The sequence below is a fragment of the Arvicanthis niloticus genome, chromosome 7, assembly GCF_011762505.2.
Source record: "Arvicanthis niloticus isolate mArvNil1 chromosome 7, mArvNil1.pat.X, whole genome shotgun sequence".
Classification (NCBI taxonomy): Eukaryota; Metazoa; Chordata; class Mammalia; order Rodentia; family Muridae; genus Arvicanthis; species Arvicanthis niloticus.
In genome coordinates, this window is record NC_047664.1 from 10,712,928 (window position 1) to 10,739,369 (window position 26,442).

General features: G+C 41.9%; 1 protein-coding gene and 1 long non-coding RNA gene across 6 annotated transcripts in view; one reads left to right on the forward strand and one right to left on the reverse strand.

Annotated features, from left to right (window-relative positions):
* Positions 1-6,287, reverse strand: part of Mlip (muscular LMNA interacting protein) — a 314,951-nt gene extending 308,664 nt beyond the window's left edge. For 3 of the 4 annotated variants that reach the window (XM_076937909.1, XM_076937905.1, XM_076937893.1), the window contains exon 1: positions 6,176-6,287. The gene's annotated coding sequence lies outside the window, so the exon portion shown is untranslated. The remainder of the gene's footprint in view (positions 1-6,175) is intronic. The other variant, XM_076937894.1, reaches the window with a different exon arrangement.
* On the forward strand, positions 5,897-26,212 carry LOC143443014 (uncharacterized). Of its 2 annotated transcripts, XR_013111674.1 has the most exons (7): positions 5,897-6,029; positions 6,303-6,384; positions 7,110-7,145; positions 8,704-8,871; positions 15,974-16,250; positions 22,361-22,405; positions 25,701-26,212. It is a non-coding gene; the product is annotated as an uncharacterized LOC143443014 (long non-coding RNA). The 2 variants fall into 2 exon arrangements; XR_013111675.1 differs by lacking the exons at positions 22,361-22,405; positions 25,701-26,212 and adding an exon at positions 19,254-19,712.
* The last annotated feature ends 230 nt before the right edge of the window (positions 26,213-26,442 follow it).

A 26,442-nucleotide genomic window follows, 5' to 3' on the forward strand; every position in this document is an offset into this window, starting at 1 on the left:
TCGACTGATTATATCTGCCTAGACAGAGTAATCAGTCCTTAATAATCCTGCATCACCAAGGTCTGTCAGATGATTCTGGGCCAGAAGGCTGAAGATTTGATGCTCCAACGTTCGGTAGTATAGGGGCTTTTCAGGTGTTCAGAGGTCTCTATAAATTGGCTAAGTTTTAGAAGCTATGCTTTGTGCTTCCCACAATTATAGTTAACTCAGTCATTCTGGATTTCTGATGGGGTTGAAAACTTACAGCTATTTACCATAAGAGAAAAGATTTGAGTGGATGGTCGTCAGCTGACATTCATCCTAAAGCCAGGTTCAGAACTAAATGTTTTAGTTAGGATAAATGACAGAGGTGCTGGTTAGTCAACAAAAGGATGGATGGGGTATTAGGACTATCTTGTACCTCACTGGTACAAATTGGCATAATTATGCTCTAATGGTATTTTGAGAGAAAAGTTTCATTTTAACAGGAAGGGTGATGTGTAGGAGGAGCTAAGGTAGGAGGAGTACTGAGAGGAAGAAAAGGAGTAAGAAGAGGAGAAGGAGGAGAGGAGAAGCTAGGTGATGAAAGAGAGAAAGGGGGGAGACAGGGAGGCAGATATTCATGTATCTCCACCAGTCAAAGATAGTTGTTATATCTAGGTCGGTCAGGGGGTTACACCTCTGATTGAACAATTCCAAACTTATAACGCTTATGATTAACATTATTTAAAAAAAATGTATAAATGCAAAAAGGAAAAGGGGGCTTGGGATAGGGGTTTTCTAAGGGGGTGGGGAATGGGGAAAGGGGATGGCATCTGAAGTGTAAATAAAATATCTAATAATAATATTAATAAAAAAAAAGAAAAAAAGAAAAATCCAGCAAGTCAAATGTCCAAATAATAGAAGTACAGAAGGAATGGGGAAGTGAGGCAAACAGTCAAAATGTAATATTAAAAATTCCTAGGTTTAAAGGAGACTAGTTTGTGCATTACAGTGTAGAAAACTCCAATCATATACACCTTCTCTGCAGTGTGACAAAAGAGACAGTCCTGTGGTAACTTGCTTCTTAAAGTGAGAAGGACAGTGGACAGCTCAGTAACACAGTTCCAATCTAGAGTTCTATACTGCACAGTTGATTAAACTATCCAAGTAGTGTGTAAATGTTCTCTAAAGTAAGATCTGAAGCAGGGACACTTTGTGTGTGTGTGTGTGTGTGTGTGTGTGTGTGTGTGTGTGTGTGTGTGTGTATGTATGTATGTATGTATGTGAAAACGAAGAAAGAGTGTATTTCTCAAAAGCAAAGAATAAACTAAGAAATAAAAAGACCAAAAGAGTGAAACCCAGGTAATGCTACACGACAGCTAGTTAAGTAATCTGTAAGGACAGGGACTTCCCAAGCAAGGGAGTGGTGGAGGACTCAAAATTACCCAGCATGCCTTGAACTCTTGCCTTACCCTCCCATAGAGACAAGAGGTGTGCATCACTACACGCAGCCAAGAAGGTAACTACAGAAATACTAAATATGACTATTTAAATTTTGATAACTGACAGAACTTAGAACAAGTATATGAAACTACCAAGTAAACTACAGTTATTAACTACGAGAAAAGAAAAACACTTTGCAAGGAAGGACTCTCCAGGCATGGTGGCACACGCCTTTAATCCCAGCACTTGACAGAGGCAGGCAGATCTCTGAGTTCAAGGCCAGCCTGGCTTACAAAGCAATTTCCAGGATAGCCAGGGATACACACAGAAACTTTTCTCAGAAATCAAAAACCAGAAAAGAAGGAAAGAAGGAAGGGAGGGAGGGAGGGAGGGAGGGAGGGAGGGAGGGAGGAAGGAAGGAAGGAAGGAAGGAAGGAAGGAAGGAAGGAAGGAAGGCAGACTATAGTACCACTTGGCTCAATCTGAAAGCAGAATTCTCATAGTCAAAATAAAATTGAATACTGATTTAAAGTATTTTTTTTTCTTTATCGAGAGGCTAAAAGAGGGAAAGATGTCGAAAAAAATTACAGAGCAATACACTTTGGTTAAATCCAAAATATTCACTAATATCAAATTGTAGCAAAAGAAGTAACAATGTAAGTAACGAACCCAAGTATGGAAGTGAGCTCTGTAGGCAGCCCTCTCAGCCGGAACCGGTCCCTGCAGAGCAAGGCTGGGAAAGCAGACAGCGCTGCCTGTGGGCTGCTTTTTAGTTCAAGTCTTTAAAGCAATTTCTGGTTTCTCAACTTATGTTCATATATAGCTTTAAGTTGTTTAAATATCGCATTCCTTGAAAATAACTTATCCAATTAAGATTAATAATTGTCTTTTTAATCTGTACTCCTGTAGGAAATAACTTGAGGTAAAATATCAAAAGAAAAGAGCAATACAAAATAAACATGAATCTACAAAAAGCATCGTGGGCGAGCAGGAATTCAAGAATCCTAAATTTGTGACCATCTCTTTTTTATTCTATTTCCTCAATTTGAAGGAAGTGGGACTGCAGTTGCTACCATGATTTTGTGTGAGATTTCTGTCTAAGGCGGACATTTTTCAAGAAGCTATCTTTAACTCCTCTTCCACATCACAAAGGTACCCTCAAACTTTCCCACCTGAGACCCAGCGAGCTAGAAAACTGTTTCTAATTTACAGGCTGGGGCGAAGCTACTTTTCACGTTCTAATCCATCTCATTAGCGCTCACACTCTGTCTCTGCAGCTCCCTAAAGACAGTCTCGGCAAGTGAAGGCCATTCTCTCCCGCAGGCTGCAGGCTGTAAGTGGGATGTCTGCGCGAATGTTACTGATCCCAGTGGGTTTCTGCAAATGGAGACATCTGTGCATCTCCTCCTCTGAGAGCTACATCTCTCACATCTGCTGTGCTGTTATCTAAACTGTAGCCTCAACAGCTTAAGAAACTGGCAAAGGTTATATTTTTCAACGATATTTAAATTAACATTGGGTTCACTGGTAGAGTCCCAAGTTTCTTATTTACTGTCATTTATATCTGTTAAACTAGACACTCAACACGTTCTATATACATCCCAACTTATAAATTTGATGAGAGTTCTTGTGGTTTTAATTATAGCCTGTTTATTTTTCTCCTAGCATCAACATTTCTCTTCAAAAATAACTTTGGTTTACCCAAAAGGAAATTCACCAGAATAATAAAGGAAGTTGTTCTTTTCTTTATGGAGAATATGCATTTTAAAGACAAAAAAAAAAAAAAAAACAGGCATAGATGAGCTGGTGAAAGCAAATGGTGCAGTCAGGCATGAAGGCATGTACTTAGAATCCCAGCACTCCAGAGGCCAGCCTGGGCTACATACAGACTCTTTCTAAACAATGGGTGGCTATGACCACTGGCTTTGTCCAGTTCTTAGTGAGATACTGGAATCTGAGGCTGAGGTGAGGAGGTAGATCTGAAGATGAAAACATATATTTGGAGATCAGTTTCATAAAGGCTGCATTTAAAGGCAGGGCATCACTACATATACAGTCATCTGAGATCCAGAGAAAGGGGAAGAGTTGAAAGCTCAACCACAGGGAACAGGGGAATGGAAACCATCAAGGCCAAGCAAAGGAGCAGACGCTGAGGCCTGAGAGGGGAGACAGGAATGGAGAGCGCATGTGCTCCAAAAGCCAAAGAAAAGTGAAGCCAAAGCTTCACGGAGAACATTAGTCCTTAGATACACACGGAGAAGGGCATCTGGCACGCACACTGAGCAAACCAGTGAAGCACGCCTGAGGCTGCTGAGCACCCACTGATGGTGCTGTAGTTCTGTCTGGTTCTCGCTAAGTGGGATAAAAAAAGGTGAGCCAAAGGATGGAAATGGAAGATGCTCACTCAGTTCGAGGATTAGCCAAGTGAGGCAAGAAGGACAGACAGGACCAATGAGGCACTTTCAAGACAGTGACTGCAGGGATAGCTGGTACCTTAGCGCACACATGACACACATGGTTTAACTGCATTTCACAAGACCGCACACAATCAAGCCAGCCAAGGTCCCGGCATGGACTGGGGAGGGGCTCGCTCACTCTCCCCTCTACATGAGGAACTAATGGTAACCAATGACTCCTTAGGGGATGGAGAAGGTGTTGTCTTCAAGGATGCAGCCTGACAGGTTGTCCGTGTTCCAGTGGAAAGTCTTACAAGCATGCACATACTAGCATGCTTGGTTGGGTAGACTTGTTGGGTTTTAAAAGGAATGCATGAAGTTGGGTGGTAAGGGTTGAGCGGACATGGGAAGCATGGGAGGGGAGACAAAGGAACCTGATTTGTTTAAACACATTATATGAGTGTATGAAACTTTCAAACAATAAATTTTCAAAAGGAAAGAAAGAAGGTAATCTAGCCTAGAAAGGAACAAAGTCAAAACATAAGAGGAACAGTTTTTTAGTAAAAGTGGCCTACCTATCTTTTGCACAAAAGAGACATGTTAAGAGACATGCAGAACAGAAATGATAGGGCCACAGAAACAGTCATGCACGCTTCTCTGAAAAGACTTAGGAAACTCAAAATAGCAATGTCCTTTAGATTGCTATGGCAGTCCTACAAATGACTGACAGCTTCGCGGCTTGAGGAACTTCAAAGACATCTTATTTCCTTTCCAGTTTTTCAGTGACTGTCCAGTTTCAGGACAACAGAAAACCCAAGACACATTATGATAAAAGCGACTGAAGTCAGGAAAGATAGCTAGCTGCTCAATAGTCAGATTTTAGGGGAAGATAAATCATGAACTCCTAACCTAAGTGTGCTCCTGCCATCCCCACACTGGACAGCGCATGGGCGGCAGTAAACAGATAAAGATGTTTCTGGATGGGTAGCAACAAAGTATCCGTAACTTCAGGTGATGCCAGGCAGCAAGATACACTTCTGTTCCACTAACAAATAAATATCCATCTCTTAAGATTGTGAGTAGCTAACAGTTTCAAAGCACATGGTCCTGGGAAAGCCTATTATTGGCTTAAATATTGTTGCTTTACATTTAGACTAGAGATGGAGAGGGTAAACATATATATGTATACATAATTTAAATTAATTAATTTTAATCGATCTAATTTTTAATGTAATTAAATAATAAAATATATATATAATGAAGAAAGTAACTAGAGAGTGAGGTGGAACTTTTAAGATTTTTTTAACCTCATATTTATTAAAATAATAAGCAATCTACTAAAATTACCCACAAACCGACTTTAAAAGCTAAACAATGCTGAGAGTAATAATCATGATGGTCACCAATCCTTCAGGGAGCTGAGACAGGCAAAGCATCTTACGCTAATGAGAAGAAAGCAGCTTTCTTTGTAAACAGCCTTCTTTTGTTCTAAAATGTGATGCTCTGTATGGCACGATGCTGCATCAACAGACTATCTTCCACCCAATAAGAAGGTAAATGTGGGACAGGTGAGGTGTTTGTACCCAACCTGCCCACCCACCTGAGTTCAATCCTCTGGAATCAAATGGTGGAAGGAAAGAATTAACTCCAAAACTGCCTTCCATGTTCTCACCTTGTTAAGTGCTTACACACACTCACACACACACACACACACACACACACACTCACAAACACAGAGAGAGTAAATGTAATTTTAAGTGACATTAAGTCCAGCTGACAAGGCAGCATTTGTGGTGGAGCACTTGAAGGCCTTAGGATCAGTCTCAGCACTGAAAAAAAAAAAAATTGAAGTCCCATAAAACAAGCTGCAGTATGATATCACAGGTTGGAAAGTTCAAAGTGAAATTTTTTAAAAATCAATTTTTTAAGAAATGTTTGAGCACAACAAATAGTGACAAAGATTTATCAGGAAATTGTTTCAACACCTCTATGTACAAATAGCCAATCTTTCACAGCCTTTAAGGAACTCATTAGATAAATTGGAATAATTAAATTTCCTTCCCTCTCTCCACTCCCTTCCTGAAATTGAGAACAGAAAAGCCTATTAGCAGGTTCATCTTCGGGAAAGCTGGCTTAACGGTACCATGGCAACAGGCCATCATCACACAAAGGGAACCAGTGTTGAGAAGCTGAGAGAGACTGATGGGGGAAACTCAGCGTGGTAGCCAGGTAACTCTCGGCTGTCCCAAACCACATTTTCTAAAAGCCCAAACTAGCAGTACATTTCTTTATAGTTGCTGAAGTATATAGTCACAAAGAGAAATGTCTGTGGCTATTTATCTTTGAGACCTATTTTAAAGGAAATCTTTTCTTACGTCTCCTGCGGGTGCTCTGTCTCCCTGTCTTCTTGCTCTTGGCTGACTGACTCTTCCTTCCGCTTTTTCATTAGCTGATCTGAGTTTGTCCAAAAACCACAGTGAAGTTTTTTTTTTTTTTTTCCAGGTAATGAGCTCCAGTGGGGATCTCTTGTGTTATAGCTCTTAGGAGATTTCACAAGCCTTGTCCCCATGTCCTGAGAGGCAAGGTAGGACCAGGTGATTGGTTTCACCCATAATAGTATCCTATTTGAAGTGCTACTGAAACAAGGTCCAGCTGCTGACACTGCTAAGAATTTAGAACATTTACAAGGAAATGTCTATTAAACTGCAGATTTGCAAGGCCACTAACTCTGAGAAAGTGTAACACAGTAATTTTTTTAAAAATTGTTCTGAAATTTTCGAAGTTTTCCTTACTAGACACTAAATCATTGGATTATATTTATAAAATTCCTAAAAATATATTTTAGGTTATTGAGATATTAGGAGCATCTCTGAGACCATAGAAGAGACAACACGTCCCTCCAAGACTCTATAGGCTACACAACCCTTTCATGGTGGTTGCTAAGACCATCCTCCATATTATATATTTACATTACAATTCATAACAATAGCAAAATTGCAGTTATAGAGTAGCAATGAGATAGTTTTATGGCTGGGGGTCACCACAGCATGAGGAACTGTATTAAAGGGTCATAGCATTAGGAAGGTTGAGAACCATTGTGTTAAATGGACAAAGTCAGAGACAGCCTCATAAATTCTTGTCTTATACTCATAGATTAATACAGCTCTCAATGCTTACCAGAGAAGCTTCTTTTAGGCATAGTTGATGATTAAGACACAGACCCACAACCAGTCGACATGTAGAGAATAAAAGCCTGTGGAATTCTCAGCTTTAAATGAGATAACTATGTCATATTTTCTCCCTTGGAAGGTCGGTGACCATCAAGGAAGAAGGAACTGAAGGATGGTAAGAGCCAGAGGGAATAGATGTGTGCAATGAGAAAGTGTTTGCTGGACATAACAGCAAAGCTGTTCATAGTGTGGCTGAGATTGCATGCATGCACAAGACTTTCACAAGATCAAGTCAACCCAAATCCCAGCATGGAGGGAGGAGGGGTTTGTTAAGTCCTACCCCTTTCTGAGGAACTATTGGCAAATGATGGCTGCTGGGGAGAGAGAGTCAGTTTTCTTTGAGGATGTGAGCTGTGAGAGGCTACCCATGTTCTAAAAGATGGTCCCATACCCATGCACAGAGACAGCACTAAATGGACTCAGTGGAAATTAAAAGACAGTGAGTTAGAGAGAGAGAGACAGAGAGAGAAAGTGGGGGGGGAGGGAGAGAGAGCATGGATGAGGAAGAAATGTTGGGAAAGAGGAAGAATTGAGGGAGAGAACAGTAGGCATGGATTATAGTCATATACATTATATGCTATATAGTCGATGTACTGTTTTAAAATATTATAGGCTAGTCAATATAATATTTTTAAAAAACTATTTTCCTAACCATTGCTTGTCTCACAAGTTTTACATATTACCTAATGAAAATAGTACATCTTGGTTTTGGGGAGAAATTTTGATTTCCCTACCCAAAAAAAAAAAAAAAAATTGATGAACTATAACTAGGGATTCCTTGAAAAGTTCCATCTCTAGATACCTCTCAATTTCAACCAATCCTAGAACTTAGCATTTGTCTTAGTTAGGATTTTAAATTGCTGTGAAGAGACATCATGACCAAAGCAACTCTTTATAAAAGACAACATTTAATTGGGGCCGGCTTACAGGTCCAGAGGTTCAGTCCATTATCATCAAGGTGGGAGCATGGCAGCATCCAGGCAGGCATGGTGCAGGAGGAGCTGTTAGTTCTACATCTCCATCTAAAGACTGCTAGGAGAAGACTGGCCACCATGTGGTTAGGAGGAGGGTCTCATTGCCCACCCCTACAGTGACACTCTTCCTCCAACAAGTCCACACTTCTCCAACAAACCCATACCTTCTAATAGAGCCACTTCCTGGGCCAAGAATATTCAAACCACCACACCACTGCACTGTGAAATATGATTCACTGAGGGGGATCGACATCAATTCCAATAGGAAGGTTTCTGAAGGGGATGTGGAGTCAGACTCTGCCTCTCCACTCTCCAAAAGGAAGACAGCAATGGCTAATACCTTCTGGTAGGATCTCAGTCATTCAAAAAGATTCTGGTTAACAGATTCAAGAACCCTTTAGTTCCACCACTGATTACTATACCTAATGGTTAATCCTGATAATCAGTAGAATTGGGTTAGTCAAGACATCAGTGAAGCACACTGGGGAGATTTCTATGATGACACTTCAGGAGACAATTAGGTCTTGAGGGCTATGGTATAAAGAGGATTAATTCCTTGGTGGGTGCATAGTATGGTGGCATTATTGGAAGGTATATGAAAGGTAGGGGTTGGGGTCTAGTCAGAGAAAGTAGGTCTGTGGGGCCTAAGTCCTTAGTGCTATATCTTGCCTGGCTTCTCACAATTCTTTTGCTTCCCAGCTACCAAGATGTCAGCTACCCTACTCTGCCACACCCTCCATCATGAGGAACTGATGCCTCTGGAACCATGAAGCCAACAAATCCTCCCTCTCTTACACTGCTTCTGTCACGTGTTCTAGTCCCACTGATGGTCAAGCACCTGACAGAGCCTACCTCAGTTGTAACCAGGTGAGACAGACTGTGTGAAGGAACATGACTCCTCTGCTAGGATGGACAGAAGAGGAGAAACATGGAAGAGAGTGTTTGTCTTGTACTACATACACATTAGAATTAACATGTATTGTTATTAAGCAATATCAATAAATATGGAAATCACATTCTAACAGAACAGTGATAATAAAAATTAATGAGAAAAAAAAAATCCAGACTGAGAATACAGGTTTAGGATGTAGCAGCAAAACTGGACACAAGACAAAGAAATGAGAGGCCCTCCCTTGGGGCAGTTGCTATGGAAAGACTTCTCTCTTCCCCCGGAGAGAAGATACCACCTGAGACTCTACAAGAGTAATTTTAGTAAATGACTAAAGTAAACAGGATGCCTTAGCTATGTTTCTATTGCTGTTATACAACACCCTGACCAAGGCAACTTATAAAAGAAAGTATTTAATTGAGAGAATAGTTCCAGAAGGCTTCCAGAGTCCATGAAGTGAAGCAAAGGCTTTAGAAATTGCTGAGAGCTCAGACCTTGAATTGCAAGCAGGAGGCAGAGAGCACACTGAAGCACACTAAGAATGGTATGAGTCTTTTGACACCTCAAACTCACCCCACACCCCACCCCCGACTCCAGCATAATTCCTTAAGCAAGGCCACACCCCCAAAGAGGAACCAAGTATTCAAATGGGGGATATCTCATTCAAACTACCACACAGGACAGTGTAACACGTTAAAATAATCTGACACAGAGGGTATATCCAGTATATTAAACAAAAATGAGCTTTCATAAAATATGATACTGATGATTTTTAAAAGGAATTTTATCTTTAGATAATCTAAATCTTTAGATAAAATTTGGTGGATACAAGCCTCTAAATTGGGGTGCTCCAGTATCCTTTCAAGGTACTTTTTCTGTTTTTAACAAAAGTGCGAAGTTCCTACCAATGCTGAGAGGTTGGCCATGGTTTAATGAACCTGCAAAAATAAGAACAATGTATACAGTGTGTTGGTCCAGGTATGGCAAAGGAATCTTTTGTATTTCAGAGAAATAGACTTTTCCATTTGTGTATTTTATACGGTTTTACATTGAATTATCTGGGGGATGGGAATGAGCAACAATCGGGAACCATTGGCTGTTTAGCAACGGCCTCAGTTTCATCACAGGAGCCACCTTATGTGGGCTGTAAGCTTGGTCTCAGCGATGTAAAATTAAACAGTTGGAAGGGAAACCGCTTCTGAAAAAAAAAAAAAAAAACCTGCACAATAAAAGTTCAGCATGCCATCATGGTAAAGATTTCACAAATATAAGGAAATTTAATAAGTATATTTATACATGTTCAAGTTGTTTATAATGATGTTTTTCTGTAAAATTGTTATTACATGATAATCGTTTCAGTGCCTTAAAAAATAGAACAAGATTTTAGCAAAAAAAAAAAAAAAAGAGTTCAGCATGCCAGAAGAAACAAGCAACTTGAGTTAAAATCAGTCAAGTGAATCAGGCAGAGCTCAGAAGCCTGCAGCACTTGTAGCCTGAGGCAAAGTGAACAAGAGCTCCAGGCTAGCCCACGCTGCAAGGCAGAAACAAAGACCAATAGAGAGAAGTCACCACAGACGACCCACAAGCACTGAGGCTTTTGGGATTCTGACAAAATGCAAAGCAAACATTTTAGCATTTCAAAAAGAATTGGAAAAGGCTTTCAAATGTTAGTGTGCATTTCTGCAAAGGGAACAAATACAGCTTCTAGAAATGGAACATTGTGTAGGTTAGTGGTGGGTTAGGTATAGTTGAGGAGAGTCAATCAGTGAGGTAGAATTTAAGGCTTTAAAATAGCTCCCAAACGACACTGTAGAAAATAGACTTCATGAATAAATATAAGAAAAAGGGTAAGAGAAAGCAGAGAACAAGCCAGAAGAAAAAAACCTGAGAGACTGGGAAAGTCAGCACTGAAGGAAGCATTGCCGAGAAAGGTCTCAGGCTGGTGACAGATTGCAATTCTCGGTCTCAAAGCCACAGCGGGAAGAATAAGCTAAACTGGCAGGTCTGTGATCATCGACCTGTAAAATACCCAAGTAGGAAAAAGTCTTTTGGAAAACTGTGATAGAGAAAAGGCAACATCTCCAAAAATTTGCATCTTGGCTAATAATTAAGTCCTTACAGGATAATGAAACCCAAGCTTGATGGGATGTCTTTAAGAATATTGAAAGAAAATACATGTCAGTCTGCAATTATATAAAAGTGGGCAGAGCTGGTACACAGCAAAGAAGGTGTAGTTGAACCCCACGCCCTGCTCAGGCATGTGCCACACAGCCCTGCGAGTAACTCCTTCCTGGGATGTCCCCTCATCTAGTAACTGAGTGGCAGAATGTGGCACAGCAGTGCGTCCCAGGACCCTCAGGTACCTGCTCAGTCTCTGTGTCCTCATATTCCCTAGTCCATCCATCTACCAAACATCCCTCCACAGCTCCTACTTGTCTCTGTCTCTTACCAAAGCCTTTACTGCAGTGGGGAGATGGCAGGCTTTCTACAGTTCTGAAATAAGAGGAATTGTGCCCCTGCTTCCCCAGGCTAGGAGGGAGTCCCTTTAAGAGATGCCCTTCAGAGGCCACTGGGGGTCGCTGTAGCCTCTGTGTATTTCACCTGATGTTAGCAGAAGGCAGAGATCAGCAAGGCAATGGTGGCCAGCTGGGTCAGTTACCCTCCTTACACACTCCCACGCTAGGAGTATCTAATGATGTACACTCTGCCTATAAACTAAATCAGTATTTACAGTCTTCCCACAAAGAAAGGCAATATCCACACAGCTTAGAAGCAAGCTCTCCTGTGTATTTAAGGACGAGGTAATTCTACACTTACACCACTTCAAAAAAGAGACCAGGAAGGACGCCCCCATTCGTTTTATGAGCTGTCTATCGATGGGATGCCCAGACTAGAGATGGATACTATAAGAAAGCTAAATCCCAGGCCACGTGTGGGCACAAGAACAGGAGAACAGGTGAATCATCAGCGACATGAATTAAGAGAGGTGCAGAAGTGACAATTTGCTGTGGTTGGACTGAATTTGTTCAGAGGAGCGCGGCACGTTCAATATCACAAGTGAAGCCAGGTATGCTACTGGTAATGTGACGTTCCAATAATAATAGATTCAGAGACAGCCGGATCATCTCAAAAGATGCAGAAGAAGCACCAATAAAATTCAATAACCACCACAGAAAGAAACCCACTGGTATGATGAAGTTAATCTACTTTAAAAAAAAAAAACCTATGAAAATGCCTTGTTTATGGTGAAAGTTAAGGAATTCCTTTTAAAATCTGGAGCCAAAGACACTTCCCCAAAATACACATGCACGCGCACACACACCACATTACACACATACCCACACACACACACACCACATGCACACATACCATATGCAACACATTACACACATACCACACACACCACACATACACACATATACACATACCACATACACACATATACACACACCACATACACACCATACTCTCTCTCTCTTTCTCTCTCCATCTCTCTCTCTCTTACTCTCTCTTCAAGATTTTTGATCAATTATATTAAGATACTTGGCAAGGCAAGGAAAGAAAAAAGAATATGGCATGAAGACTAGAAAGAAGAAAAACTTTATTGTTCACCAAGGATACAAGGATCTACATGGGAACAAAAAGTTACACATAGAAAGCTAGAAGACAGGGATTGTAGCGAGTAGACAAGTTAAGATCAATGCATAAAAATGGCATCTTACAAGGTAGCCATGAAGAAAAGCAATTTAAAAGAAGATACAGTTAAAGCTCTGTTAATGTTTGTAGTAATGGTGGAGTTAAGTTTTACTAACCACCCTACTTAGAACAAGCGTTTTTAAATGTAATAAATTAGGGCTACAAGAAAATGACTAACCATAAAGAACTTTGGAAAGGGGAGTAAGAAAGATTATCTTAGAGAATGGGAGGCTGTAGTGCATGGTATTCATATTATCATGAGCGTAAAGGTAAGGCTTAGGACGGGCTGTGAACAGAGAGGGCACTTAGAAAGTCTCAGATGGTGTCTGCTCCTTCACCTGGGTAGTCGTCACATGGATGTTTATGACGGCCCCTCAAGCTGTACAAGTTCTATATCTTGATTTCATTTAATAGGAATGTGGTTTTAAGTTGGCATCTATAATAGCTACTAAGTTTTTGGATAAAAATGAGAACTTTATAAACTATTAACAAGTCTTAGTTAAGTGGAAAATACGGGTTAGACGATTAGATTTGATGAACATAGCAATTGCATTCAAATTAGCAAATAGAGTCAATGCAATATAACTAAAAACCCAAACGTGTACATACATATGATGGAACAGGCAGGCAGCAGGACACAGGGCCAAAGCATCACCACCACTGGCTCACGTGGCTGTCAGGAGCTCGGTAAGACTCTATGGGAACAGCCCAAAGCTGCCATTACAACGTCTTCTCTCGTGGGAAAACCTGCCCTTCCTTTGATGCCTTCCCTCATCTCTGACCAGGCGCACCCATGTCATCCATGATAATCCTCTTAGTTATGGCCAGCCCATCAGGGACTCTTCTTACATATGCGAAGTTCTTTCATGGCAGCACCTAGATTAAGGTTTGCACAACTGTGTCTGCAGCCTAGACAAGCTGACAGATCAAAGTAGCTCTTGAAGACGGACAGGACCTATCCACCCAAACAGCCAGACGTCCATCTAAACATCAAAGCTTGTGATGGCTCACTGTGTGGCAGCATGAGTGGTAGGGTGTGAGAGTGAGACCAAGTGCCAAATTTACATGCATATTGAAACCTGTAAAATGCCTGAGCTGGCATGGAAGTTTAGGGAAGAAAATAAATAAGTTGATATACAGAGCTTAATAGAAATTAAAGAAAATGAATCCCTACTCCTTGTAAACACACACACACACACACACACAGAGAGAGAGAGAGAGATACTTCCACAAAATGTGAGAACAGAGATGCTTCACAAAATACTTTACCCTCCAATATGTAGCATTGGCTTTTGGTCTCTTTCTGTGATCACTGTTAAGAGACAACAATACTTTCTAATAAGATGCCTAACTGGTGAACTACATCTGGCCTGGGAAGATAATTACTGAATCACAGATGTCTGGGCAGAAGCTTCCTTGGTGCCATGTAGCCTGTAATGAGACATTCCCCCTGTCTTCTCCTGGAAGCTATGTTATACATTTAATAACTTCTGAGCCAGTGTTGTGTGCTGCCCCTGAAAGGCTGAGCATGGTGACATATACCTGAAAACTCTATTACATGGGAGACGGATGTAAGATGATTACTGTAAGTTCAAAGCTACCCTGGTCTACATGGCAAGTTGCAGGACACCAAGGACACCAGAGAGCCCCTATAACCCTGAAAGTGCTTGGTTAACATGCTAGTATACTCCCACAAATCCATTAAGGAGACACCCACTTGGCCATGCTAGGTGCTGTGCTTCTTGTCCTAAATCTTGGCACTGGTGTGATCCGTCTAAGTTATCAAGTTTTGGAGGTATTACACGATACAGCCTGCCCTGCCCTCTTTCTCTCTCCATGGACTGAGGAGTGAAGTATCATGGGTAATTTGGAAGAGACTCTAGGAGTATCTGCCTGTGACTTCAAAGTAGGGGAGATCTCTTAATGCAAGCCATGAAGGAATATATTGACTGTGTTACATTTTCTAAAACTCGCTTATGCTCCATTTATCAAAGCCTGGTAGATCACAGGGCACACACCGAGAGACAACATTTTCAATACACAAAATACTACAAAATAGCAATAGCCATGATACAATAAGGATAGATAAGTTCTATGAAGTATCCAAAAGATACATATAGGAACTGAAGAGGGGTAGAATGATTATAATTTTTAACAGAGACAATAATAAAGTCAGAAAATCATTTTATGCAGGCATTATGAAATATTTACATATGTGCATATTATACTGATTATATTAATACAAAATATAAAGTTGGATATGACAATAGCAGTCAAAGATATAAGTCATAGGGACTATTACATAGGAATCATACATATAAGCATGATTATAAACTGAAATAATTACTTTGGAAAATACCTTGGTGTCCCTCATGAATCAGGTCTTCACAAGTCTACATACCCTTAGTCCAAAAATGAAGTGTAAAGAGAAACCCTCGCTGACACACTGCGAGGCCATGCTCAACGATGAACCCAGCAACATTCATACTGTTTGAAAAGTGAGGCAACTTGGTGTCAATCAAGAGGATAATTCATATATTCACACCGGGGGCGGGGGTGAAGAGGAAGGCCCGCTACACAAATCTGCATGATAAATCTTTAAAATGTCGTGTGTGAGAGAACAAGATACAAGACAACACAGATGACAGTTCCATTCTATGAAGTTCACAAACAGGCAAAACTCACAGTACACAGATATGAGGTCAAATGTCGAGGAGGACCAAGGAACTGACAGTCCGAGACATCTGGATCATGGTCTCATGTGCAGCCTGGGCACAGGGAGGGTGTGCTGGGTTACATAGAAGGACATAGCTTGGGTACACAGAGGGATTCAGAAGCCTTACAGTGTTCTGTCTTATGGGCATCCAAAAGTAAACATGGGAGTTGGCCTTTTTTCTGCTGTCACACTTTAGAATACAGACATGACAACTCTCTCTGTGCATTACATTATTGATATAAAAATAAACCCAGGGATGAGTACGTCTTAGAAAAAAAATAGCTGGCTGGCCGATCAGCAACCAGTGGAAAGAAAGGCTTCCTGCTCTACTCTCCCAGGACAGGGTTGGTGGCAGCCCCACTGGAGGTGTACATTAGTGGCCCTTTCACAAGCTGTTCCCTTCTGACTCACACCTATTAAGGCTCTCATGTAAAATCAAGACCTCAGTTCCACTGCTAAGCCCTGATCTCTAACTCCATAGCAATGGGGACATTCGCTCTACACAGACTTTGTTGTGAAGGAAGCCATTTTGCAAACAATTTGCGGTTAAAAAAAAAAAAAAGAAGAAGGTGATGCCACTTCACTGACATTGTTGTCACCCACAGAGCTAGCAAGCCTTTGCTGAAATATCCTCGGTTCCCAGTTTTCTTCTACTTGGTTCCTTCTAGGGGCTCAACTACAGTGGATGCTGAGGAGATACCTGCTCATCTGTGGCAGTGTTTGACTTAAAACAGATCGAGTCAAGATACCTCTCTCTGGGAAAGATAAAATCCAGATAAAGCCTTCAGGACATATAATCTTCACCAGGACACCTTCTATACTTCATGGGCATTCTCAGGAACTGCCTGGCCTGTCCAGATCTGTTTCCCTTCCCCCTAGAAAGCTCCAGGGAAGAATGGTCAACAACACATTCCTAAGAATTCTGAGACTTCTGACTTGAGAAAGGTAAGTGCAGAATGCACTAACCCAGAAAGCAGGCTCTGCTCTTCATTTCCTTGAGACTTGTTATCTGTCTGTCTCTCTGTCTGTCTGTCTATGGTGTTTGTTTTCCACTTTTAACCAACACCCTTGTTGCCAATTTACAAACAAAACATTTCACCATCTAACTTTCTTTCCTCTCATTGCAGTACAAATAGTTACTGGGAATAATAAACGCATTACTGTTCGTACAAGTAAAAAAAATATAACTGACAAGATTTTAAGTGATGTTAAATAAGAATGCTGGTGAGAAGGGGAGGTGGCTTGGTGGTAGAACATTTGGCTACCATGAGGTTCAGTGTTCAACACCTAGCACTGCAACCAGCCTGATACTGTGAAATCATAAAATGGTGTTAAGCTTTTGCCCTCAGCTTGTTCCTTGGTAAGAAAACACAGGCTGAGCCTATGGTTTCTGTGGTCATTCATAAATGAATGCAGCACCTCAACCCTCTTGCACCTGAAAACCCCTTGTGAGTCCAGATGGGCACAGGATATATGGTCACACCACCCATCTCTTCTAGCTCAGCAAGGCCAAGCCCAGGCAGGATTCCAGCCTGAAGAAACGGTAATACCAGCATCTCTGCTTCCACCAGTTGACACTTCTCCTAGCCTCTGCCAGCTTGCCCTCTTAGTGTTGAGCTCTTTCTACAGTGTGAAATAGAGGGAGAGATATAAGAAGGAAATGTGGTTCCTTGCTTCACTACTCTAAGCTGGCTTCCCACTCATGGGCTGGCGATAGCTCAGGCAAAATATCTCTTGTCTTCTCCACGTTGATGGATGTTTTTTGGCAATCAGTGTAGATATTTTCCCCAGCAGCTCTCTGGACACGTATGCATATCCAATTCTGTTGGGTTGTTTCACACAAGTTCTCAGTTTGTAGCCCTGGCTGCCCTGGAATTCTCTGAGGAGACCAGACTGACCTTGAACCCACAGAGGTCACCTGTCTCTGATGTCAAAGGTGCGCCTTGCATATGTATTTCAATCCCTTTTTTCCAAGGCTCCTAGTTCTATCTTCAATTCATTCATTCATTCATTCATTCATTCATTTTTTTGTTGATCTATGTTAGCCCCTCCAGATGCTTCCTTGATCATGACTTGAAGTGACCCAATGTTGTATGTTACACCCAGATGTCATCTAGAATGACAAATTCTGAGAAGCCTGATTCATGTCATACAGGGTTCCAGCAGTCCATTGGCCCAGCCAGTCTCTAGAAAGTGCCAGCCTTCAGCCCACACTGAGCTTATGCCTCTGAGAAGGACATGCTGGGACCCTCATTAGAGAGAACCTTCTTGCAATGCCTGAAGACCAGAGCAGACAGCCCTAACCTCCTCCTCCTCTGGTGGGTGTGGGAGACATGCAGTTCTCTATAAAAGCCTTGCCACTATGGGCTGCCAACATCTAATGCCTTCCATGTGTTGTGACATTCAGAAGTCATCTAACTAGTCACAAGTCCCACAGCAGAGCGTAGCTGCTCTTAAAACTTTAATGTTTCAGATGGACATTTCACTTAACATCCTGCTCTGACATGTAAAGAGCCAGGCCGGTAGGTCTTCTTACTCAAAGCCCCTGAACAAATTTCATAAGAAAAGAAATGATAGTGCAAGATGCTTTCCAAGCAGTAATGGGCCTGGGCAACAATAACTTAAAAAAAAAAAACACAAACCAAACAAAATAAACAAACAACAAAAAATACTTCACTGTCCATGTCAAGGAAGAAGCAAAAGAGTTTTCATTGTAGAATTGAAAAGGGGGGAAAGGTCTCATCATAGTGGGATTTGAAGATGAATAAAGAAAAGGAAGAAAAGCCTTGTGCCATGTACACTTAGTCTGTGGTTCTGTTTCATCATTCCTAAATGAAGTAGTCTAATCTACTCTGACTTTATAAATGTATGTTTCATAGATAGAATGGGTGGGTAGATGGATGGATGGATATACATATACATACATATATACATATATATATATATATATATATATATATATATATATATATATATATAGAGAGAGAGAGAGAGAGGTTAGTAAGTATTAATGACAAAGGGAAGAATTATTCCTATAAATACAGAGCAGTTATTCTGGGCAAGGTTCCAGAGAATGAAACTCAGTAAGATAGCCCTTGTTCTTGACTGGCTCGTTTCTTAGAAGGGGTGGGCAGGGCTTCTTAGAGAAGGAGAGTTGAGATAGCCTGTGACAACAATCCATGTGCATTCCAGGCAGAGAATGGAACATAAGCTGAAGAAGCAGGCTGGGGCAGCTGGAGAAAGGTCTCCAGTGTCTTTCTAGGGAATCATATCCCGTCTTTTACAAGGAACAAACACAGAGAATTTTAAAGAAGAAAAAAGGTGAGACTTATATTTGGAGATTCACCTGAATAGCAGGTTAGAGAATGACACATGGAATTTGAAACTGGAAGTCGGAGTGACAAGTGAAGATTATAGCCAGGTTGGGTAGGAATACAGAGGCCTAAGAACGGGGCCAGTTGAAAAGCTGCTAACAGACTTAACCCATAATGACGGCTATATTAATAGAATGCAAGAAAAATGCTAAGACACAGAAACCCAAAATACAATGCTTTATAAATGTGGAGGTTTCTATCTGCCACATGGTACTTGTGGGTAGGGTGAAGTAGGGGTCACACATAGACTTCTTAGGCATCAAATCTAAACTGCTGGTTGTTAGGTACACAGGTTTATAGAAATCCAGCCATGCCAGTCATTTCCTGGTGTGTGTATCTGCTTCCCTTTAAGAAGAGCAGATATGCACTTTCAATAGAGACCTCATGGCCAGAAAAACAGTATTTGATGTCCTGCCAATTATCCAACAGACTATAAGCATTATATCTCAGAGAAAAATCATGTCTCCAAGCCTGAGGCTATCTCTAATCGGGATGAAGAGTGAGCTCAGGTATCTTCAGCAGGGACCTTCCGCATTGGGTCCAGGGAAGTGACTGCAATAGTATCATTTCCCAGGTAGGGGGAAGACAGAGGGTAAAACTCAGCCTCCCTCAGACTCTACCTCCTAAGTCGCCAGAGGCATCCTCACTGCAGAGGAGACTGAGGAATTCAGTCCCCATCCATTTGGCTGTGGCTCCATGCTGGAATGCGTCAGCACTGCACATCGTCTCCTGGAATACACGTACGTGCATGTTCATGTTCTGCCGTCTCTGAAGCCAGCCTTCATCCTATGGTCTATGGTCACCAAAGTTGTGTTCTTCTAGAGTTGATTCCCATCTCTTTCCTACAGAAATCTAGTAGCACTGCCAGCATGCAGTAAGTGACTTAGTAAATGTGTTACTTGAGATTGTCTTCTTTAACCACACTCGTTATGATTCTAGACCAGATGTCAATGTGACCGCTCCTCATTTGAGTTCTCACAGGAAACTGCCTGTCTCTGATCTCTGCCAGTGTGAGAGGCTTCGGCTCCTTTTTGTTCAGTGGGTGGGTGGGTGGGTGCTGGGTGAGTGGCTTTTTTCGCGTCCTTTTCAACAAAGAGCAGCCCCTTGGTGTCTCACTCTTACTTGTGGCTTCTTCTCAGGCTCCCCCATTTTGAAATGGCTTTTGTTTCTTATACATAAAAATATAACAAATGTTGCCACAATAATGTCTTAAATATTATAAATCATGGCAAAAGCTAAAAGGGAATCCATACTGGTAGCCAGGTGTGGAAACACCCACAAGAAGTTCCACATGATGTAGAAAATACCACTTTTAAACTCTGCTCAGTGAAAGAATCACATGGAATTGGAATGAAACCTTTAAGAGCTAATCCACATATGAAGTAACATCTAACGGGCATCCTTGAAACATAAACTGACTTCTATAGTGTGGGGACAGAGAGGTCAGAGTTCATAGAGGGGTGTTAACGTATGGAGCTATGAAAGGCTGGCACACAGGACCTCCAGACCTCATAGTGGTCATGGCTGCCAACACCTTTCCATTCTCACAGCCTCATCCTCTCAAAATGGCTGAGCACAAATATAAAATATGACCTAGAATGGTTCCCAAACTTTTAATCTATGTCTGGTAGTGACATGGCTTAGCATGATCTAAGGATGGGTGAGCACGGGAGGTCTTGAGAACAAGCACCAGAATGCAGTAATGAAGATGCTGCGATGAGACAGGAGAGGGAAGATGGTGGGTATGGACGGTAGAATGTATGTAGGGACGCTGAGAGACCTTTGTTTCTGGCTGGGACCACTATGTGTGCATATAGTGCTGTTAACTAAACAGAATACATACCCCCCCCCAAAGATACTGTCTTAGATATGGAGGAATATTTGGTTATTTGGGAGCAGACTATAGTTGGAGTATCTCCTCATTAAATGAGAACTGGGGCCTAGGAAATAGCTTTGCTTTACACTTTAAAGGGTAATCATTTGGGGTGTGTGGAGGAACAATGGGGTGTCTGAGGCTACCGTAACAACATGCCACGCTACCTGATTGAAAAACTTAATAAAATGGAGAGTGTGTTGTGTAATATACATTGGCTTATCCCCAAACCCTGTAGGAAACCTATGCAATGACTCCAGTCTGACAGGAATGAGTGGACTGAGCATGTTGAGGTGATTTGTCAAGGGCATGGGCAGGCCTCATGACCTCCACAGTACTCAGCAAACGGCAGCCCCTCCACAAATGTCGGTGGGTGACTGACACACTCCAGCTGCTTCACGAGGTGGCATGCCTGCTCTGAGCCTAAGTCACAGCTTCTCTGGTCACCTTGACTGGCAGACAGCCAGGGCTTTTGTACTACTGTGTCTCTCCTGGAGCCGGGTGCGTCACCCTGCCTGATTTCTTGGTCCTATTCTTCCTTCTCTTCCCTTTCTCTAGGCCTTCTGTGGTTCCATGGCCCTTTCCCCACCCACGGCAACGTCTAAGACTACTTACAAGTCAGGGAGTTAGCCCAGTAAAAATCCAAGAACTAAGACAAGAAAGTTACAAAACATCAAAAACAGACTTTAAAACAAATTATGTGTACACACTGAAAGTCACACAAGCTTAAGTTTCCACATGAAATAAAATCCAATTATTGGATATGTTTTTCCAGAGAGTAAATATACAAAGATTCTAGTTGTGGAGCTCTCTGGGATGGGAGAGGAATCACATATAGTTGAAGTCCTTTCTGGATATTATTTTAACATTTATTATTTAGTGTGTGCTTGTGGACACATGTGTGAGTGTGTGTGTGTGTGTGAGAGAGAGAGAGAGAGAGACAGAGAGAGAGAGAGACAGAGACAGAGACAGAGAGAAGTGAGAGAGACAGGAGGGAGGGCAGGAGAGAGAGAGAAGGAGAAAGAGAGTTGGTCACATCAGAGGATGTCTTGCAGGAGACAGTTCCTTCTACCACGTGAATCCCAGGAGTCAGCCTCAGTTGAGGATGGGTGGTAAGCATGTGGACCCCAGGAGTCAGCCTCAGTTGAGGATGGGTGGTAAGCATGTGGACCCCAGGAGTCAGCCTCAGCACCTTCATCCACTGACCATCTTGCTGGCCCCAGTTCACTCCCTCAGTTTAGAGTGTCCTGTTTCCCACTGTGTTTTTGCCTTTTGGGCAGAGTATTCCCCCCACTGTGGTGTCCGCTGCCGTCCTGCTTTGTAATACCTTACCATGTTGTCCACTCCAGATTCTAAATTGGGAGCACAGTGTCTCCTAGAGAAGAGTACTACATAGTACTCTTCTACACAAAACACCCACCATACATATGGTGGGTGGAGTAAATGCTTGCACAAAACGCTGTTATAGAATACAAAAAAGATTTTCATCTGTTTTACGGGGACACAGCAGAGTTCCTTGCATAACTAGGAGCACTCATAAACATCCCTGTGGATCACATGGCTGTGCTGAGCAGGATGGCTTACAAGATACCTTTTACCGTGAGATGAAAAGAGTGTGGCTGTATTTACTCAGCCAGCCAGCGCTTCAGCCTGAGTCTTCTCAGCCAGAGAGAAGATCAAGGGAGGACTGATTTCGGGTTTTTTTGCACATAAGATTAATCTTAATTTTTGTGATATTTTATATATACAAACAATATGACCATATATATGCAAAATCAAGACTCATGACTTTTAGGACTTTCCAACAGGATAAAAAGGATGACTTACTTCTCTGGACATATCTCAAGTACAGTGTAAGTACATACACAAAGCTTTTGAAGAAGAAGATGATGATGATGATGATGACGAAAGAGAAAATACTGAAAATCATGGCAACATGGGGTCTACATGTAAAGTCTCTGGAAAAAGAAAAACTGATTCAATTTCCTAAACCTTTTGATAATTAAAATTGTCAGTAACAAAATGTCATCATGTATGAGTCAGCCTGCAAAGGCAGAGGCTTTCCATGAACTGGAAACAGGAGTATTTAGAAACAAAACAAACAAACAAAAAAAGACATATAAATTACGTATTTCAGGTTCACGATACTGAGTGTGTGTGTGTGTGTGTGTGTGTGTGTGTGTGTGTGTGCTTTCACATAAGTGAACACATGTAGAGGCCAGAGGTCAAAGGTCAATGTCAGGTATCTTCCTTCCTCATCATGTTCCTCTTCATTTTTTGAGATATGGTCTCTCACTGAACCTCATTTAGGCAGCCAGTCTGGCTGACCAATGAGCTCTGAGATCACCTTGTCTGTCTCTACCTCCTCAGTCCTTTGATTACAGGTGGGCACTATAGTGACTGAGACTTTAATGAGTGCTGGGATTTGAACTTGGGTCTGCAAGTTTGCGTAGCAAGAACCTTCCTTATCAACCGAGTCATGTCCTCAGACTTCTTTACAAGACAGCTTTAAGGCATTTGGAATTGAGTTACAATTTAGTTCAGGCAATCAATGATTCCCAATATCTTCCCTTGAGAAAGAATATTAATAGAAACTACTGAATTGTAGAGATTATTTTAAACATACAGAAAAGAATCACATGTGTTTGAGATTACCGAAATAGCCAGGTGGTAGTGGCACACGCCTTTAATCCCAGTATTTGGGAGACAGAGGCAGAAGGATATCTCAATTTGAGGCCAGCCTAGTCTACAGTGCAAGTCCTAGGACAGCCAGAACCACCCAGAGAAACCCTGTCTCAGAGTGGGGGAGGGGCAGGGTTGGGAAGGAAGGAGGGAGAGATTACTGAAGTAGACTAACTGGCTCTAGCTGGTGTTGTCATGAGCAGTACAGATCATGCTTTCAGAAAAGAATCTGTCATTGCACTGCCTGTTGATGAAGCCAGAAAGTGAGCAGTTACTCATTCCTAGTGCATCCCTAAACTGCCTCCACCCAGGACAGCTGCTTGTCCAAATCATCACATCCTCTCCAGTGAAAGCCCACGTGGAGTTACTGGCTAGGGTTCTCCTGCTCTCCACTGGATTCGCCACAGCCTCTGATGGAATTGCCTTGCGGTCCATTCTCCAGAAAAGGTCCTGTAGGTGGATCTCTATCTCAGAGCCTATTTTCAGGGACTCCTTTTACTACCACAGTGACATAAACTAAAAGTAAACGGGTTTTCAGAATACATTTTTTACACAGAAATCAGGAAAACATTTCCCTGTTTACATTCAAAGATGACAAAGGAAATATTTTCAGATAGTCAGAGTAAGAAGCACCAAAGAAATGTAGAAGGAAACACCCCCCCTCCACATATATTTAAACCTCAGAACAGATGTTGTGTGTAAACTTCTAGAGAGGTGCCAGTTAAGTCTATCTCAGGCAGTCCTAGAAAATTCCCAGTTCCTTGGGCTGATTAGTCTGCCCTTCCCACAGTGCTGTCAGCCTGGGAAGCATGGGGAACATGCAGAAGCCTTCAGTGATTAGTCTGCTGCAATGTACACCGGTAAAGAGAAATCTAGCCCAAACAGGTTATAAAACAGCAAAGTGTAGCTCTTCACGGAAACCTAGTCATTTTGGTGAGGCTTGCCCAGTCCATTTTTAATAGGAATGAGAACGAACACACACACACACACACACACACACACACACACACACACACACACACCAGTCTTAGTTCATAATGCTACCTTCCTTTCTCAAGTGCAATATTTAATATGAAACTGTAGTTCCATCTCAAAGATTACAGCTTTCTGTCTAGGCCTGCCAAATATGCAAATGTATGTCTTCTTGTGGCATGATGTGTCTGCATTTCCCTATTTACAGTCTTAGCCTCTACCTTATACCTTTCTTCACTCCATCAACACAAGGCCCTACTGCATCTCACCTTTCCTTTACTGCCTCCCACTTCTCACAGGAAAACAAGGTTTACACAACACAACTGCTTACCTGCAGAACCAGACTAGCTGTGAACTGGTAAAAAGCTTCACAGAGGGTTTATCTCCTCTGGACTTGATTCAAATTGTTTCCTTCTTTGTGCACTGCCATAGCCAGGGATGGATATTTTATTTCGTAGAACCAACTAAGAATTGATCTGGGGTAGCCTGTACCTCCACCTTCTCTGCTTTTCTACATTCTCTCTCTCTCTCTCTCTCTCTCTCTCACACACACACACACACACACACACACACACACACACACACACCAACACACACACACCATCTATCATGAAGGGCTGTGTAAATCCGAAGTTGGGGCTGCTACTGAAGTCAAATCCAATAGTTTTGACTTCAGTCAACAGAGCAGCACTTGTCGGTGAGTCAACCATCCTAGTTATGATTCAACTTCCCAACCATTGATTCTAATGTGTCTACTAGCTCCTAACGTGTAGGATTGCAAGGGGAAACATCAACTGAGCTGATAAGAGCACTGCAGCTTAGAGTCTGACACAGAATAGTGGTCACTTGATGGAGAGCTGTTGGGGGTTGGTCTGATGTTGCTATGTATTCCAATGCTAAATACTGGCCCCCCAGATCTGGCTACGCTTGATGAGCAGATTCTCATGTACACCAAATGATGCCATGCAAAACTTGCACCCCAATTAAAAACTATCAGTTAAAATAAAGTGGCTATAGCCAATAACTGGGCAGAATAAAAATAGGCAGAGTTTCAAGTTACAGGGGTGGGAGTTACAGGTAGGGACCATGAGGAAGAAAGAGAAGAGGAGAGAAGGAGAAAGGAGAATGAAGGAGAAGGAACATGGAGAGAACAGGAGGTTTCTATTGAACATGATGGACCAGGAGCATGTGCCTGAGAGAAACAGACCCTGAGGACATGCCGATGTAACAGAAGTAATCCAGTTGAGATTCAAACAGCAAGTACTTGGGTAGTGCAGCTGGGCAGTAGACAGTCTAGAGTTAGAAAAACAGACTTAGAGGTAATCCCTCAGTAATTGTGCCAGAGTTGATTTAAAAAATCCATAGGAATCTCTGCCTTGATTATTGTGGGACTGGCTGGGTCATATTAATAACTAATAGAGCTTATTAACTCCATTTACAGAGAGCTGTTACTGTTATTTGACACACTGATGAAATGGCTAACTTTAATGCCAGATGGATCTAGAGACTCACTGGGAAGAACTCCTGGAAAGAAGCTGTGTCTGCAGAGCCTGATGATCAGAACTACAGGACTGTGTGGAGACTGGGATGTTGTAGGTCTAAGGGCTGATTACCTTGTCTCAGGTGAGCTTTATCCCAGAACGGTCATTCCTTGCCCATCTCTGTGTCAGAACAAACTCCCTGTGACTAACAGATAAAAACCTTTAGAATCTATTGACTTAGGAGACAAGCAGCTTCCACCAACCCAAAAGCTAAGTGCCATCATATACATCTCAGGCACACAGCAAATCTTCCCCCATCCCCATGTACCACTGCTCTGACATACCTGCTCAAGTGTGTTCTAAACTTGCTTCCATTGTGACTTTTTTCTGTCCTGTAAAACTATAAAACTTCATGGAAAAAAAGCTTCCATGTTGGAACATGGACTTGGGGTGACCTAAGTCTCTGTTCCCAGGCCGTGGTCACTCAGAATGGCTGAACAATAAACTGTCTTTTATTTCCTTGAAGATGAGAGCTGTGTTTTTGTTTTGTGTTTGCATTGACATAACTAATGCAGTACAGAAAGAAAAATGCTATAACCTTACAGGGGAGGGGTCTGCATGACTTACATACTTAAATGCTTTGGGTTTTCTTCCATCTGTGTCCTGAATCAACTCAAGTCTATGCACTGCTTAGATGTACATATCCTCGACCACCATTTAAACAATAACCTCACATCAGGACCCCCTCAAAAAGA